Source organism: Pinus tabuliformis, chromosome 6 (genome assembly GCF_031772625.1).
Source record: "Pinus tabuliformis cultivar Carrire ecotype Pingquan chromosome 6, CPIR1, whole genome shotgun sequence".
Taxonomy (NCBI): Eukaryota; Viridiplantae; Streptophyta; class Pinopsida; order Pinales; family Pinaceae; genus Pinus; species Pinus tabuliformis.
Genome location: NC_142292.1, coordinates 321,232,969 through 321,251,537, shown reverse-complemented (window position 1 = coordinate 321,251,537; position 18,569 = coordinate 321,232,969).

The following is an 18,569-nucleotide window of genomic DNA, read 5'->3' as shown; positions in this document are numbered from 1 at the left end:
GGGGCTGAGGGAGTCATTGAATAACTCTATTACATAAACCAAAGCAGGTCACATGGACCTATACCGTACTAGCAAGGGATGCAAGAGACATCCTAGGCATACTACCACCCAAACCAAGTCAATTCCATACCTTCTTGGGGCCCCCCTACTCATCCTTCCTAGTCCACGCCTCCTCCTTGGTCCTTCACATTTCAATATCATGCCCAACCAACCAACCATTCATTTAAATCCTATGCTCAGCCATCACCTCAATGGAATGCACCTCATCAGGGGTGGAGGCCCCAACATAACTCTCTTCCCACTCTTTTTCCTCCACCACCCGCCCAACCACAACCGTTACCTCCTGCTCATCCAAAGCAACCCCAAATGCCTACCCAACTGAACCCGAACTCGAACAACAGACAGGCTCAGCAAGTGTATAGTGGGGAACCATCATGCCCAACTTATGCTGTGGAGATTCAGGAGATCAACCTGTGATCTGGGAAAGTTCTCCCAGATAGTCAGCCTCCACCTAGGGAGGTTGAGGAAGATAAAGAGGAAAGTGAACCGAAAGCAATTCCACCCTTTCCTGAGAGACTATTCGTGACAGTCCAGCCTACCCCCGAAGAAACTGAACTCCTAGGGGAATTGAAACATCTATGTGTAAAGATACTACTTCTCCAAGCCATAAAGGATGTGCTTATCTACAATAGGTTGATTAAAGAGAAGTGCTTTAGGCATCCAGGAAGGTGCAAGAGAGATGCCCCAACCACCAATATCATAGGGTAGCTATCCGACCTGATGTTGGGGTAGGTAATCTATCCAAAATATCTAGACCCTGGAAGCCCAGTAGTTGATGTCCACATCAATGGCACCATGATTCCACATACTTTGATTGATCTAGGAGCTGCCATTACTGTGATGACAAAGGACACAATGCTCAAACTCAACCTTTAGGGCTCCTTGAGGAAGACCACAGCCGTGCTATAGTTAACAAACCACTCCACCGTGACCCCTAAGGGGATCATGGAAGATGTGATGGTCTCCATTGATTCTTGGGAGTACCCTGCTGATTTCTTAGTTCTCCAGCCCAAGGCAAAGCTCACTGGGTATCCTCTCATTCTAGAAAGACCCTAGTTGGCTACCATTAATGCCTACATCAGTTGTCGAGCTGGGAACATGACCACAATGAACAGGCATATGTCCAAGTAGTTAATCCTATATCCTGTTGCCCAACCTTCGTTATAACATGATCTACCTCTCTGGTTGGAGGAGGAAGATGAGGATGAAGTTTATTCTGCATCGCTTTGTACATTAGAAATTGCCATGGGAGGAAAACAACAAGATGAGGATGATATGATTGAAAATCTGATTCAAAATTCACCTCCCAGTGTATTGCCTTTAGAGGACATAGTAAGAGAAACCCAAAAAAGCCCCTCAACTAATCTCTGTGCGGCCAACTCCACTTCTATCCGTGTTAAGAATATAGAGTTCGGTCCTTAAAGAACCTTGAAAATCAATCCATCCCTATCCACTTCCCAGGAGAAGGAACTATGTAGCCTGCTGAGAAAGCACTTAGATGACTTCGCCTGGATTTATAAGGAGATGAAGGGAGTGTACCCTTCAATTTGTACTCATCATATATACATCAAGGAAGGTTGCAAGCCAGTCAGACAGCCTCAAAGGAGGATGAAACCAGCACTTAAAGATATTGTTAAGGAAGAACTACAGAAATTGCTTGATGCAGGGTTCATCTATCCATCTTTGACATTGAATGGGTCTCTCCTTTGGTGCTAGTGCCAAAGAAAAATGGTAATTGGAGAATTTGTGTCGACTATCAAGAATTGAACAAAGCCACTAAGAAGGACCATTTCCCTTTACCTTTCATAGATCAAGTGTTAGACGGTCTAGTAGGGAAAAGGTTTTCTCTTTCCTAGATGGGTTTAGCGGGTACAATCAAATTCAAATCAGCCTAGAAGACCAAGATAAGACCAATTTCACTTTTCCTTGGGGTACCTTTGCATACCAGGTCCTTCCTTTTGGTTTGTGTAATGCTCCAGCCACTTTCCAAAGAGCGGTACTGAGTATATTCTCTGAATTAGTTCATGATGTGGTAGAGATATACATGGATGACTTTACTCCTTATGGCTCTGATTTTCAGGAAGCTTTATCTAACCTAGGAAAAGTTCTAGACAAGTGTATTGAGATGAAACTGTCCCTTAGTCTGGAAAAATGTGAATTTTTGATGACTGAAGGGACCGTGCTAGGGCATGCGATATCTCAACAAGGATTGTAGGTATACCCCAACAAAATTGCCATTATCCAATGGGTCCCACCTCCTCAAAAGGTGAGAGATGTCAGAAGTTTCCTAGGCTTAGCTGGGTATTATCGAAGATTCATTAAATATTTTAGCAAGCTAGCCTCTCCATTGTTTGGTCTTTTGTGTAAAGATGTCAAATTCATATGGTGGGAAAACTGTCAAGAAGCCCTAGATACCTTGAAAAGCAAACTTGTGACTGCCCCAATTTTGAGAGGCCTAAACTGGGCCCTACCTTTCCACATTCACACAAATTCCTTGAACAAAGCAATAGGAGCAGCCTTGGGACAAGTTGATGAAAAGTTACCTTATGCCATATACTTTATAAGTAAAAACTTGTCAAAGGCAGAGTTGAACTATATGGTAACCAAGAAGCAACTCCTAGCTATCGTACATTCTTTAAACAAATTCAGACATTATATCACAGGCTATCAAACCTTTGTGCACACTGATCATGTTGCAATTAGATATTTAATTAACAAACTAGATGTGAATGCTCGCATTATTAGATGGTTTCTTTTACTGTAGCAGTTTGATTTGACCATTATTGATAAACCTAGTAAAGAAAATGTTGTTGCTGACTTTTTGTCTAGAATAAATTTGCCTGCAGGTGAATAAGGAATGGTGGATGATAAAATTCCTGATAAACACATGTTTGCTATCTCAGTACTCTCTCCATGGTTTGCTGATATAGCAAGCTACCTGGTTTCAGCACAGCTCCCACCACACTTATCCTCAAAAGAGAAGAGCAAGATAGTAAGGAAAAGCGCCCCTTTCACCTAGATTGGGGGCAATCTCTTCAAACTTGGCCCAGATCAGATCTTGAGAAGATGTGTCAGGGAAGAGGAAGTTTTTGACATCCTCTTGACCTGTCATGATGGGCCTTGTGGAGGTTATTTTGCAACAAAAAGAACTACCTTCAAGATACTGCAAGCAGGCTACTATTGGCCCACTCTTCATCAGGTTGTGAGGAAATATACTAGCCAGTGTGATCGGTGTCAAAGGATGGGGAAACCTACTCTAAAAGATGAAATGCCCATGCAGCCTCAACTGACCTTTGAGCCATTTGAGAAGTGGGGCATGGAATTTGTGGGGCCTATCTTCCCTCCTTCAAAAAAGAAGCAATACATCATTGTGTGCACCGATTACCTGACAAAGTGGGCAGAGACAAAAGCAATTAAAGTGGCGATAGAGGAAAAAGTAGCTAAATTTTTGAGAGGGAACATATTCTACAAGTTCGAGTATCCAAGAGAGTTGGTCACAGATTAAGGCAGCTAGTTCACTTCTAATCTGATTGAAGACTTACTCACACATCATAGAATCAAGCACAGGACTTCCACCCCTTACCATCCACAAGCCAATGGGTAGGTGGAGGTCACTAACAAAGCATTGGAAGGGATCCTGACAAAGGTAGTGAGCAGCAGTAGAAAAAACTAGGCGGGAAGATTAGTTGAGGCCACTTGGGCCTATAACACAACATGGAAGACCACTACAGGGTTCACACCCTATGAGATGGTCTATGTGAAGAAGTCTTTGCTATCAATAGAATTTGAATTCAACACCCTAATGATGGCAGCTCAACTAGACCTAGACCTTAGCCATGCACAGAAAGAAAGATTACTCCAGCTTAATGGATTGGATGAAAAGAGAACGTAGGCCCTTCTCTACACAGAGGTAGTTCAGCTTCAGAGGAAGATATGGCATGACAAAAACATCAAAGAGAAGAAATTTCAAGAGGGAGATTGGGCACTCCTCTATGATTCAAGGTATAAAGATTTCAAGGGCAAGCTGAGGACAAGATGGCTAGGACCCTACACTATGGAGAAATGCAATGACAATGGTTCAGTTCTGATCAGAACCATTGATGATGAAGCCATCCCCATGCTTGTCAATGGACACCGGTTGAAAATCTACAAGAAACCCCTCTCCAAGCGAGAGTTCATTGATGGATTGAATAAGTCAGTGATGGTAGTGGATAGTTTCTTAGCCTCCACTTCACCCACTCATTGAAGAAAAAAGAAAAAAATAAAAAATAATAAGGACTCAAGTGAAAACCTCCATGAGGCGCTTGAGTCCCATCATTGGGTTGAAAACCTCTCCTGAGGCGGCTCGGTGGTGTAAAAAACGATAAGAAAGAAAATAAGATCCTTGGGTGAAAACCTCCCTTGAAGGTGCCCAGGGTAGGAAACTAGGGTGAAAACCTCCCTGAGGCACCCTGGTTGTTTGCAAAAAAAAAAGAGAAGAAGAAAAAGAAAAATGAATTACTAGTTGTATTGCAGGTTTATAGAAGGACTACAGGAAGCAGCAGCAGGTGCCAAGGGAGCTTTGAAACCAATACCAGCACCTATCCTACCTTCCCTCACCTTTCTCCATCATTATTGACATTCTTTTCACCTCACTGTGCTTCTTTTTCGAAAATTGTGTTTTGTAGAAATTTTGAATAATATGGCACTTTTTCACAGAGATTATCCCGATTATACACTATTGCAGAATACATGCACAATACATAATCTCCTCTACGTTGAACATCAATTTAGCAGCATCGAAAACAATGAAACATCAATCGCATGCACACATTAACACAGTATGTAACCCGGGGAAAGCATACAACTGAAAACCCCACACTATCTCTATATTATAATGATTGAGAACATGTAACAATACATAGTACAATACTCCTCACAAGTACTCAATACTATCTCCACCTGTTACACACAAAACTAGCTTAGATCTGAACAAGTCACAGGTTCAAATCTCCTCCGCTGCTTTGCCTGCCTCCAATGCACAATCCAAAGTGAAAATCACATGAGCACAGGCTACAATTGCCTTGGTATTGGCCCACACTGCGCAATCCTCATTGGCATAACTCAATCCATGCATGTGAAAATCTCATGCACAACTGATAGTCACAACTCACCCTTTCACTTACCTCTAACACCTGTCTCTGTTGAACTGTCCATGCACTGAGTTAACTGATATATTCTTTAGTTTCTTTATGAGTTAATAATTAGTGAATTAATTAATATTTAATTCACACAACTCATCACTAGAGTATTCTTTAGTTAGACTAAAGTAAAACTAGTTCAACCAAGTCAAACTAAACACAACTCCATCATCTCCACAATCAACTCCACAGAACTCACATGCATGAGTTCTAACTGAAGTCCTCCATGCAATAGCTCAACTAACCCATAAGAAAAGCGTATTTCCTTCTGACAGCTGCATGTGCCACATTTGTAGCTCAAACTGAATTTCTCCAAGAGGATAAGATAATGTTTATAGTCCAAATATTATTATGAGCTAATAATATTCGGCTGTTCTATTTTTAGCCTGGCAGTCTAAAAATAGAAACCGTCCATATGTCTAAAAATAGAAGTCCATTTATTTTTACCAACATGACCAATCATCGACAAATAGCATCCTGCAACTCATAGACCATGATCCATATGTCTAAAAATAGACTTTGCGCCAAAAATAGATTGCGGGCCCACTTAGTGAAGGTGACTCCTTTCCACTAAGCTCCATCATCTTGTTGCATTTTCAACACTCCCTCTCAACAAGATATGGATTATCTGCAACCCCTATCCTGCAACTCTGGAATGTTCTGCATGCAACACATTTGCCCGGTCCACTTGCTCCAACAACACTTGGAACAAAAACACTCCTCACTGACCACTCTGTTGGGCTAGGAACATACTCTGATGCTGAAGCTCTACCTGCTGTTGACAAGTGCTCCCTCTTTGACAGCTGCAATAATGCAACATCTCCATGCATCTCGCACCATTGCACACTTCTCTGTGCCACCTAGCATTGTGCAAAACACTTGTGCCTCTCGCATTGCTGCAGCCTGCTAGCTATATGCTGTCATGGGATTCCCTACACTATCGCTCTCTCTGCCGCTCCATCCGCATCTGTCTCTACCCAATCAGCTAGTTCCTTCTACTCCACATCGGGGCTCCCATAGCAAGGTCTCATCCAAGAGGTTGGGTACCTCAAGGATCCTGCCCCTCCTCCTTGGGACGATCAATCCACATCACCCCACCTCCTACCTGGAGGTATGGCTGCATGTGATACCTCAACCCACCTGGCTCGAAGTTTCCCTGTATTGGAGGTCTGTGCATGAGTAGATGTCTCTACTCAATCTCCTCTCACCTTCCCTTGTTGTGGCTGCTCCACAACCTCCTGAAGCTGCTGCACCAATCGTGGCTCCTCCACAATCGTCTGAGACTTCTTCTGGCTCTGCATGTTGAGAGGTAATATACGCTCCCTCTCAACCACCAAGTCTCCATCAGTTGCCTCGCTGCTCAAGGCTTTGCATGCATCTTGAACCTCAAGAGCATACAGGTTCTTGACCCGTGAACGAATCTGCTTCACCTGTCTAGTGATGATGTGTCTAAGGAAAACCTTTCCCTTACTGAAGACTACATCACAGCCTCTGTCTTCCAGCATCGCGATCGACACCAAGTTTCTCTTCAGTCCTGGTACATACTTGACATCGGTCAAGGTAAGGCGAGCTCCATGCTCCCTCTGAAAAATAACCGTGCCTATACCTGAGACATTATACTTCTCATCATTACCCATCACTATGAGTATCTGGAGATCTTTCTCCTCCAAAGTACTGAACAAACTTTTGTCACCGGTCATGTGGAAAGAAACTCCACTGTCAAGAAACCAACCACTTCCCACCATGGATGAAACCATGCATGAAAAGAGTGTGAAATCCAAATCAAATTGTGAAGCAAGTGCCTCACCTTCAGATCCTTCCCCAGATCCCTTCTTGGACTTCTTCTTTGGGCAATTAGTAGCATAATGGCCCAACGCATGACAACGAAAGAATCTCACCTTCGACTTGTCAACCTTCTTCCCATCATTGGAAGAACTGGATTCGGAAAGAGAACCCTTCTCCTTCCCCTTCTTTGCTTTACTCGCTAAGGCATAGTTCTCCTCATCATGCATGCATGAAGAACTGTCTCTGGTGCTCCGTCTGATCTCCTCTTGCACAAGATCCGACCAAAGTCTCTCCCATCTTGGAAATTTCTCCCGACCATTGATAGAGTCCTGATAGGAATGCCAACTCTTCGGAAGACCAAGGAGAGCCAAGCTCACCAAGTCCTCATCATCAACAGTCAACCCCACACTTCCCAGCTCATCCCAGCACTGGGTGAACTTTGTGAGATACTGGGGCATACTGTCTCCATTCTCACACTTAATGTTTCTGAGTTTATCTTTGAGCACCAACTTCCTCTGGTCGCTCTTGCTTTGGAATAGATCTATCAATTCTTTCCACATCAAGTATGGAGAAGCCTTTCCATGCAGGCTGGATACAATGTGATCCTTCACGCCCTCCAATAGAATCCTTCGACACTTTGTTGTCTTCTTTTGCCAAGCCTCAACTTGAGCAGTATCAGTAGGCTTTGGGACGTCAGCCTCTATGAACTCCTTCAGCCCATTCTCATCCAACACCGCCTCCATCCTGTCCTTCCATGCAATATAGTTTGAGCTGCCCTCAAGAGCATACTCCAATCACAATCCGTTGAAAGAAATTGCCACGTTGATACCAAGAAAACGCTTCTACAAATTCGAATTCCACCAGCTTAAAACTCAACCGCCTCTGATCTAGAATTTGTGAGAACAAAGTATTTCTCATATAGAGATTGACTATATGGGCTTTTACCAGATATCTCACCTTCCAAAAGAAGGATGAATCCAAAGGCTACCTGGCCCGATTACAGACTCTGCCTGAAGAAATAAAATGTAAACACTTTCTGAATAATAGATCTGATGATCAACTCTGCTCTGATACCATGTAAAATTTTTGAATAATATGACACTTATTCATAGAGATTATCCCGATAATACACTATTGCGGAATACATGCACAATACATAATCTCCTCTACGTTGATCATCAATTTAGCAGCATCGAAAACAATGAAACATCAATCGCATGCACACATTAACACAGTATGTAACCCGGGGAAAGCATACAGCTGAAAACCCCACACTATCTATATATTATAATGATTGAGAACATGTAACAATACATAGTACAATACTCCTCACAAGTACTTAGTACTATCTCCACCTGTTATACACAAAACTAGCTTAGATCCGAACAAGTCACATGTTCAAATCTCCTCCGTTGCTTTGCCTGCCTCCACTGCACAATCCAAAGTGAAAATCATGTGAGAACAGGCTACAATTGCCTTGGTATTGGCCCACACTGCGCAATCCTCATTGGCATAACTCAATCCATGCATGTGCAAATCTCATGCACAACTGATAGTCACAACTCACCCTTTCACTTACCTCTAACACCTGTCTCTGTTGAACTGTCCATGCACTGAGTTAACTGATGTATTCTTTAGTTTCTTTATGAGTTAATAATTAGTGAATTAATTAATATTTAATTCACACAACTCATCACTAGAGTATTCTTTAGTTAGACTAAAATACAACTAGTTCAACCAAGTCAAACTGAACACAACTCCATCAACTCCACAGAACTCACATGCATGAGTTCTAACTGAAGTCCTCCATGCAATAGCTCAACTGACCCATAAGAAAAGCGTATTTCCTTCTGACAGCTGCATGTGCCACATTTTTAGCTCAAACTGAAGTGCTCCAAGAGGATAAGATAATGTTTATAGTCCAAATATTATTATGAGCTAATAATATTCGATTGTTTTATTTTTAGACTGGCAGTCTAAAAATAGAAACCACCCATATGTTAAAAATAGAAGTCCATCTATTTTTACCAACATGACCAATCATCCACAAATAGCATCCTGCAACTCATAGACCATGATCCATATGTCTAAAAATAGACATAGTCTAAAAATAGACTTTGCGCCAAAAATAGCCTGTGGGCCCACTTAGTGAAGGTGACTCCTTTCCACTAAGCTCCATCATCTTGTTGCATTTTCAACATGTTTTCTATAGGAGGCCCTGTGTTTTCTACAGGAGGCTCCAGTAGAAATTACAGAGAGCCAGAAATGGATTTTAAAGGTAGTTTGAGGAATAGGGAAGCTTCATAAAGGATTTATAAATCCTCCTGCAGTCTTCAAACCTCTCTTCCATCATTTCTAGACCTGCATCATATCCCAAGCAACATTCTTCTCCTTGCCTAGAAAAAAACACAGAAAAAAACAGGTTTTTTAGGAAAGGAAAAAAACAAAAAAATAAGAGAAAAGAACAGCACCATTCACCTCACCTGAAGCCTAACCATTACCTCTCCATCTCTATCTGCATTTTTGGCATCATCCTCACAGCTCCAAGCACAAAAAAAGCTAAAATTTCAAAGGGAGAAGCAGCTACAAGAGCTCTTGTAGGAATTCCTGTAGCAGCTGATCCCATTAAAATCTATCATTAACAGCATGAGGATGCAAATCTGAAGGTTGAAGCAGACACCTGAAGATCAGATCTAGCCAAAAAGGAACCTGCACATAGCACAACCATATCTCAGCAAGCAGACAAGCATTCATCAAAAGAAATAAAGGCATGCAGTAGAAGGAAAGGCCATAGCATCTCACAGCAAACGAATTCAGATCCCAGGTAAGTGAATAACCCGCTCCTCTGTTTGCATTGGTATAATGAGAGAGCATGCAACAATAATGAGATGGTTGAGGCTGGTTGGGGTTGAGGTGGCCAGTTAACTTGGTCACCTTCACCCGATTGACTTCACTCATCCGAAGATGTCACCAGACGTGAGCTTAGTCAAACTCAAGAGAGATGTCGAGGACAGGTAGTGGAGGCAGTGCGAACTCTAATGCAATCATGAGGGGTGATTACAAGGAAAGGGAAATGATGACAAGGCAGGTGGGGACCAACGGTCCGAATGGGGCCAAAATACACTTGGCTAGCTCACCCTCCATCACCAGAAATATCCATAAAAAGACATAAGTACTCCTCGTCGAAGCACTCTCACCAACTTTCTCCTTCATTCTCTCCTCGAAACTCCACTCTTGCTACCTTCTCATGCCCCTATAAGCCTCGCACCCATCATTCTTTGCTGATCTCTCCAATATCCTTGCTCTCGGCGTTCTATAGGAGCACTTATAGGTTCTACCGGAGAACCTACAGGAATCCTACAGGAGCGTTGGTGTTCTACAGGAGGGCCAGTAAGCTGTTTTATAGAGGAAAAACACAGTTTTCAGCACAATTCTCGGGCTACAAAGGTAGGTTCTTGGAATACCTCCATTGAATATCAAAATATGCTAACAGTGGTTTAGTTTTTGAGGAGAAAATAGAACTGTTGGGTGGACGAATTTCATAAAATAATTGCTGCTTATTTCTTAAAGAAAAAAACACAGTGTCTGTCTCTTTTCTCTTGAAAAAAAAAATTGTTCTCCCCATTTGCATAGTTGGTTTTCCAAGGAAGCATAGAAAAAATGACAGGAGGTTTCATGAGGAAGGAGCCAACCAACTCCTCCAGGCTCCATGCACACCCCCAAGTAGTGGACATATGCACAAGAGCCAATTAGATGAAATTTTTTGAGAAATTCCAAGGGTTTGATGAGGAAATTGCTCAGGAATTTGCCCACTGTTTGGTCCCTCACTCCAGAACACATGCCACTGTCAGGTTTAGAGACCTTTACATGGAGTCAACCCCTGAATTTATTAGTAGGGTCACTACCCTTCCTCTTGGGTTGCCTTGGAGTAAGGATGGAAAACCAATTGGTCAGGCTGCCAAGAAGAACTTCTTCCAAAACAATGAAACCCCTATAGAAGATAAGAATGGCATAAGAAGGGCCAACATACCATACCCTTGGGATGAAGTTAGCAATCAGATAATCAAGTACATTTCCTATGAGGGGAGGTATAGCATTGTCTATGGTTACCACTTTAGAATCATGCATGAATTAAGGTATGGCATGGGCACTCCAGCCCCTCAGAAGCTCAACATCCCTTACTTCCTCCTGAAGTCCCTCATTGACTCCAGTACTAAAGTAAAAGCAGGAAATCCAGACCAGCTAGCTCACCATGGGTTAATCAAAATTTTAGTGGAATAAGCCCTCCATACATTTATAATCCCCATAGCATGGGAAATTTTCCGAAACATGACTGCTAAAGATGACATAAAGGCCCTAACCTATGATATTAGCCCTACTGGTAGTGAGGAGGAAGAGAAGCAAGAGGGAGAGGGTGGAGAAGAAACTGGTGACTTAGAGGAACACGAAGGGAAGAATAAAGATACCAAAAGAGAGAAGGAGAAAACATAGCAAACAGAGACAAAAATAGAGACATAAGGAGGAAAAGGGGAAGAAAAGACAGAAGTGTCTCCTGAAACCCTAGAAAGAGAGGTAGAAGCTACTCTCGCTGCCCTCAACACCCCAATTAAACCAAAACAAAATAGGAAGAGGCAGACCTCAATGTATTTCAGGGCTAGGAAGAGCACAAGGATCAAAACAGGGAAACCCTAGCCTTCTTCTAAACTTCCTATTGTTATTGAAGATTCACCCTCTGCCCAAGGAAAATAATCCCCTTCCAAGGCACCTTTTACTTATGAAAGAGGGACTCCTAGATCTCCCACATGGAAAGAAAAAGTAGAACTACAGGACTCAAAAACAGTTCTACAGGAGGATTGTTCTACAGGAGACCCTATCAAAAGTATAGGAGACCAAAAAACTTGAAAAAGGGTAGAAGGACAGCCACATGGGACAGAGGAAGCAATAGAGGCCCAAGAACCTAACCCCCAGCCTAGTCTTGGCTCTTACTACAATCTTCTTGGGGGGGGGGGGAATTATTCCACAAAAATTTGCAATTCCACTATTCTTTGAGTTGGAGAAAGAAAGAATAAGGACCCATAGGTGGATGCAAATATCCAAATCCAAAGGAGTTTAGGATATTGGCCACATGGAGGACAAACTTAGAGAAATGGGCAAAGAGTTAATTGCTGTCAGACACAAAGAAGTAATCACAAGAAGTCACTTGGAAACTGAAAATGAATTGCTAAGAAGATAGCTGCAAGAGAAAGAGACCCACTTGGCATGCATGGCCTGCTGGTCCATGGAGGCATTGCAATGTAGGACACTAGAAAAATCCTATGGCCTGTATCTCAAGGACCAATGGATGAAATTTCAGATCAAGACATTGGCACAAAGAGGCACAATGCATTTCCAAGATTACAAGTAGTTTATGGACCTGTGTGACCAAAGCACATCAGAAGGTAAGGCAAAGATGGCAGAATTCTATCTGCATAACATGGCCCTTATAGACATGAATGTGTGGGACCCTAATGCTAGGCTAGGGGACCTGCAACTAATAGCCATGGCCTCATGGATGAACCATGAAGAGTTAAGGGTAGTATGATGATAAAGGAGCAGAATGAGCCCTTAATGATCAGAGCTAAGCCATCAAACCCCATGGAACTCATCAGCACACATAACCTGCTTGCACATAATCCTCAGATTGCCCCTAGATATATCAGTGACCAGGCTCAAGTCATTGCACATTTTGAGGATATGGAAAGGTTACTTGGGGATGACTGTGTGCATGTTTGTATGAGGAGATGGAACACCTTACCACACAGTCTGCAGATCATAGAGTATCACTCCCCAATGAGTATGAAAGAGGCATTAAGGAGAGTGCCAATGTACAAGCGCTCCATGCAGAGGTTGCAAGTCAATTAGATTGGCCTCAAATTGAGTCCCCCACTACTGCTAGGGATGCTAGAAGGTAGAAAAGAAGAAGAAGAGAAACAGTTGTGGGAAGAGGTAGACAAAAAGGCAGGATTCTATGACAAAGAGGAGGAGACCACATCAGAAGCATGGGATGCTAGGGAGGCCACGAGGGCCATCAAAGATGAGAAGATGGACTAAGTTGCTCAGAGGATGAGCAACACTTTCAGTAGGGGGTGATGACGAGCCTCATAAGTGGGTAATTATATGGGCTCATTTTACCTCCTAACCTAGTCAAATCAACCATTCTCTTAGCTTATTACATGATTTTCTAATTATATTTATGCTTATAGAGTGAGTTGAGTTAGTTATGATTCCATGAGGTCTAATATGTGTTTAATGCAGATTATTGATGATTTTTGTGGTCAAAGTCAAGGATACAATGGAAAAATGGCAGCAATAACTCAAAGTGGACAAAAGAGAGGACTTATAGGAGGGAATCCCCCTCATTTATTACTCCTCACTTCGAACTTCCCTTCATTCAGCTCGGAGTACAAGCAGCCAAGTCATGCATTAGTAGGCAGCCGAGCAAAGTGGAGGATAACTGATGTTTATCTCGAGTTTTTGGAGCCAAGCCTCCTTGATTTTGAGGAAGTTTTTGGGAGCTTCATTTGTATAAGTAGAGAGGCCTAGGGCCTCACTAGGGAGTTGGTCGAATTTTTGTTGAATTTTTGCTGCAGTTTTTCCTATGTAAACTTTGCTCAACTTTGAGCTTATTATTTTGACAGTTCAAGTAATCTTGCTATTGTTTTGGAAATAAAGATGGAATCCCTTTTGAGTTAGCACTGGGTTACCTGAAAGGGTTGAAGCTTTTGGGTTAGCGCCCAATCCAAGTAGCCAAGCTCCTCTTTACTTGTATTTATATGTTTCATTTCAGTTTGTAGATTAAGTTGTTGTTAGATGCATTCCTTTTATGGTTAAGAATAGGTTGCTTTTGATGATTCAGTAGTTTGCTTCCATTTATACTTTCTATAGTAGGTTAAGCAGTGATAAAGAAAAGATTCAAAAGGCTAGAAATAGTGCCTTGGCTTCTCTTCCTCCCTTTGGGACAATGATTTGAGGCAAAGACCCTCTTGCTGCCCCAAAAACACAAATTTTCCTCCTTCATAGGACTTCTAGTGTTTGCAGCCTTCTAGTTGGTTCATAGTCTAGTTTGCTTTGCTTCAGAACTTCTTCATCATGTTCATTTATTTATTTGCAACAGTATTCATTCATGCTTTTCTTTCATGCAATGGCTATCAACATTTTCTTCCATACATCATAGTTTACTTTGATGCAAAAACTTTGTTTTTTAGATGCACTTATTTCCTTGCTACTTAATCTCATTGGTTGACTGTCAGTTGTTTATGCAGTAGATATCTTCTAATAGCATTCCAGCCTATCATTCATTCCATCATCCATCTGATCCATGCCCTACAGGTTGGCCAAGTCTCCCCTCACTTATGCCTTAGTTTCCTGCATTTTCCATAGACTTTCCTCTCTCTCGTTGAGCAAATCCAATCATCTTTCTCTCTCCTAATGATTCTTGGTAGACCCTAGGTTCCCTAACACTTCATTCCAACCTTCATCTACCTTCTGCACCCACTCTCACACCTTCAAAATAGTGAAAACTGCTCTTAGCCTCCTCCTGCAAGCCTCCTGTAGAACGTTGTGTTTCCTCATGTGGATTTCATGTGTCCTCCTGTAGATTTTCCTGTAGGCTTTATTTTGAATACTAAGTTTGGGAAAAGCCTCCAGAAGGCCAGTTGATACCTCCTAGGACCCATGCACACCATCCTACATCCTCTCAAGTTCCAAAATCGCCCTCCATCGCCACCTATTCGCTGCCACATCCACAAAGAAATAAATTACATGCATGACAAATTAACATAAAAATACATAAAAATCCAAAAAGATGTTTTTTGCTCACTTACTTTCAGAAATAGCTCAGGTATATGTTTTTTACTTGAGTAGATAATGGCATTCTTTTCATGGTTTTCATAGTGTTTTCTGCAAAAATAGGGTTAGTGGTTAACTAGGATTTCCTTGGTTTGCTTCACATTTCAGTCTTCCTTTCTGCAAGTAGAATAGCATCAGTAGAGTAATCTCTTTTTCCTTCCATCACATATAAAACTTCTTCTAGAATCCATATAATTTGGCTTGAGCTCCTAGTGATCTTGCGTCGACTAACCAAGTGACAACCTGCAGTAAGAACTAGTACTTGTGCATACAACACCGACACTTCCAATTTTGTTACAAACTACCATGTTGATAAGAGTAAAGTAGGCAGCCTGGGAGTTGCAGCATTATTGTTGCAATACTGGTGCTCACCAGTATGTATAAATCTTACCTCTCTATATAATCTTCATTGCTCTCCTCCATAAACAGGAATAGTAGCATACGACATACCCATCTGCAGAGTTCCCCCTAATTTGGCACAACAAGACCTAGAAAGGAGCATTCCAAACTTGGGAAGGATATCTGTGACAAAAATATCAAGTACTACACTTTTCACTGGAATTTGGGCAAGGGTAACCACTAGATCCTTGATCAATCCTAAACAGGGCACCTTTTTAGAATCAAAGGTGTATAGGTCATGGTAGGATCTAGTAATGCCAAGTTTCAAATGGTCCATGATAGATTTTGGCATAAGGTTCTGTGATGCTCCTGAATCAAGCATACAATTATACAACATGGAATCATTTGTTTTAAGAGTTACATAGAAAGGAGGGACTATCTCATCTATCATGTCTGAACTAGGGCTAAAAACTACTGCTATTTTTTCATCTTGCAAACTTATGACATCACCTTCAGCATCAACCGAGATATTTTGTATCCATTTTGTGACTTGGCTTTTATAACCAGGGTTTTTAGAAAGTTCTAACAGTGGAATTGGGATCTTAAACCTCTCTAATTCTTTTTCAACATTAAATGTAGTCAAAATGTTTTTACCAGCTTGGGTAGTATCAATTGACTGATCTAAAGGCTGAATAATATTTGTTTGAGTTTCAACAGTTTTGGTACGTGGTTCAATTACTGGATTTTCCTTTGGAAGTCTCCTAGCACCAGGCCTAGGCCTAAGATCATACCTCTTGTTTAATTCTGCAATTAAAAATTCAGAGAGAGCATGATATTTAGAGACTTGTGAAGCTTCCTGATCTTCTTGAACCTGATTTTGTTGTGAGAGAGGAATGATGGCTATTTGATTGGAAGAAGAATCCATACTATTAATATCTTCATTAATGTTTATAGTATTATCATCATGTTGTTCGTCATCTATCAATAAAGGAGCAGGAACCTGTTGATCATTGCTAGGTCTCTGAAGGATTTGTAGTGGTGGATTTTTTTTATACTAACCTTGATTTTGGTTTTGAGGTATAGTAAGTGTTTGTTGTATTGTCCTAGGTTGGGTCTCAATATTTTAAATCCTATTGGATAGGTTTATAAGAAGAGATGCTATTTCATCTATTTTTGAGTCTTTTGCTTTAGTCTTAAAGGAACTAGAGGCTTCTTGAACAAATTTGAGTTTTCTTTGAGCCTTTTCTTCCTTAAGTTTTAAAGAAGTGGAGGCTGCTCTATTTGCTTCTACTTCTATAGCATTTGTTTGCATATCTTCAAGAGTTATTGAAGTTCTCTCTCGTAGCATAACAACAAATTCATCATCAAAGGCTTTAGAAAATCTAGACTTAGCTACTGCTACAGGAGGCTTACAATCAACAGGCATTTTGTGATAAATTTTATTGAATATTCTGATAAAATCTGACATTGGTTCACCGAAGTTCCTTTTAAGCTCTTCAAATTTTGTGATGAAGTAAAGAGGATCCTTTTTCACACCCCATTGATTTTTAAATATGGTTGTAAGCTCTTCCCAATTTCTAATTGAAGCTATTGGTAACCGCCTAAACCAAATCCTCATATTTCCTTCAAGTGACTGTACAAACAATCTCATATAAAAATTTTCTTGTTCAATATTCATGTTGTCTACAAAGTCCAGGAAAGCTTGAAGATGGTCGTCAGCCAAGGGACCAGTTTCTCCATTGTACATGGGAAGGTATTTCAAGTATCCAGCTGGGAATGCATCAAGGTTATTAGGTTAGACTAAGGCATTATATCTAGCCTGTACAATAGGTCGAAAAGACATGATAGCAGGTGGTTTGTGAGGTGCTTGAGGTATATGAGGTGTTTGAGCTGTATGAGGTTGTCCAGGTGGAGTATGAGGTGTCTGTGTGGATGTAGAGGAAGAAGATGGTGATTTAGGGGTAGATAAACTAGTTGGAGGTGAAGGAGGAGGAGATCTCCTGAAAGACTTCAAAGGAGTCTTAAGAACTAGCTTTGGGCCATGTAAAGGAATACCTTCTTCTATTTCAAAGAGAGGATTGGTATATATAGAGAGATTTTCGTCAGATTGTTTAGAAGAAGAAGCTTCAGGTCGGTCAAAGATGGAAAGAAATGGATAGGTGGTAGGGGATATGAAATCTGTGGGTTTATATTTTGGTAGATCAACACCCAACTCAGATTCATTTTTAGGTGATACTAGTGGTAATGTGGGTATTGGATGAGATTCTAATGAATGAATAAGGTAGGTTGACTTAAAATCAACTCTATTTAGAAGTTCAGCAACCCTAGGTGATAAATGGGAGTAATCAAGATTAGATGGGATATTACTATAGGGGTCAAATGATTCTAATTCTTCAGACTGTAGGACTGAAGAAGAAGAAGAAGATGATCGGTGTCTCATTTTAGAACTAGCTTTTCTCAGAAGCCTTTCAGGATCTGATAGAGGACTAACTATGTTAGCTTCTAAACAAGATCTGGTATGTTTAAAAGGTGCCAGCCTGGGAGTGTGGAGTCGCCTACGTGAATGATTTTAACCTTTATAAACCTTTAATCACCTTTAAAGGAAAAGAATGAATGAATATCATTGTCCCAAGGGAAACTTAAATGAAATTCGAATGCCCGGCAACGGCGCCAGTCTGATGTTGTACCTCTGAGATAGTAGTAGGTCAGTTACCAATGCCAAAGAATCTAAAATAATTGTTTTAGGGTTTTTGGTTTTAATTTTGGAAGACCAATGAATGAAGACAGATGTAGAATTAAAGTAATTAATCCTTTGTGTTATATTAATACTTCAGCAGATGGCTGCTATAAAGCATTACACAGTGATATAGAGCAAAAATAATGGTGAGAAGAAGACAACAAATAATATGATTATCACAGTTTCCAGACAGTAAAACAGAACAATCATAAGTTGGAAAACCTTCTAAACTACGTTCCAAAGGCTCAAGGTGGTATACTTAAGCTTACACAAGATGCTGATGATTTAATGATTAGAGGGGATTAGCTAAACAGACAGTTCATTAATCCATTCTCTTAATAGATGATCACTTCAGGAGCTTATAGGAATGAATTGAGACACAATTCTTCCTACCTAGATATCTCTATAAGTCATAAGCATATGAAGTAAAACATAATGATTGATAACTGGAAAAACCTACAGGATAACACAAACTGTGTAAAACCAGATAAAGAATCATTTGCTTTGTATTAAGGTTCCAGAAAGATTGAGTACATCAAATGTCTTGAAAAGTTTCCTTCAAAGGTGGCTTCCAGGTTCAA